Below are 553 nucleotides of genomic sequence, written 5' to 3'. Positions count from 1 at the left end.
CCATGCGTCGGCAATGTGGAGGTGACACTGCATCCGGACCCTGGGCAACATTTTGTCCACTCCTGGATTAAGTTCACAGTGGGTAACCCGGTATAGAAGCACACACATGTGCATGCTTGAAAACAAAGCTGTTTTAAGATGAATGATATAAATCAATAACATACACTGTTCTATGTTTGACTGGTAAACAGAGATGTCAAAGAACTGCAGTGGAAAGAAAGGAGCAGAACCACAGAGTTTTGGGTGCTCATTTAGTTGTTTGGGACTAACTAGCATGAAGGTAAGAATTAAACAGCGTATCTTAAAGGTTAGATAGGTCTGTTTTGCTCATGTCCATTTATGTCCTTGGGAAGCTATACTGTATTCCACATTAATTGGAGGTTCCTGAGGCGTGATGGTTTTGTGCCTAGGTGTATGGCATTGCGGTAGTGCAGTTTGGAAATGTCCGAGTTACCTAAAACTGTGGCTAGATTGTCACCTGCCAAGATAGGATGGGATGGGATTTCCTAGATGATCTTAAATGATGTAATTCAGAATGCTACAGGAAAACTTG

At 42.1% G+C, this 553-nt stretch overlaps 1 long non-coding RNA gene across 1 annotated transcript in view; it reads left to right on the top strand.

Annotated features, from left to right (window-relative positions):
* The first annotated feature begins 6 nt into the window (after window positions 1-6).
* Window positions 7-553, top strand: part of LOC112551291 — a 15,018-nt gene continuing 14,471 nt past the window's right edge. The window contains exon 1 of the long non-coding RNA XR_003095568.1: window positions 7-280. This is a non-coding gene — a long non-coding RNA (uncharacterized LOC112551291). The remainder of the gene's footprint in view (window positions 281-553) is intronic.

This window comes from Alligator sinensis, unplaced genomic scaffold, assembly GCF_000455745.1.
Source record: "Alligator sinensis unplaced genomic scaffold, ASM45574v1 scaffold148_1, whole genome shotgun sequence".
Lineage (NCBI taxonomy): Eukaryota > Metazoa > Chordata > Crocodylia > Alligatoridae > Alligator > Alligator sinensis.
This window is presented reverse-complemented; position numbering and strand designations above follow the sequence as displayed.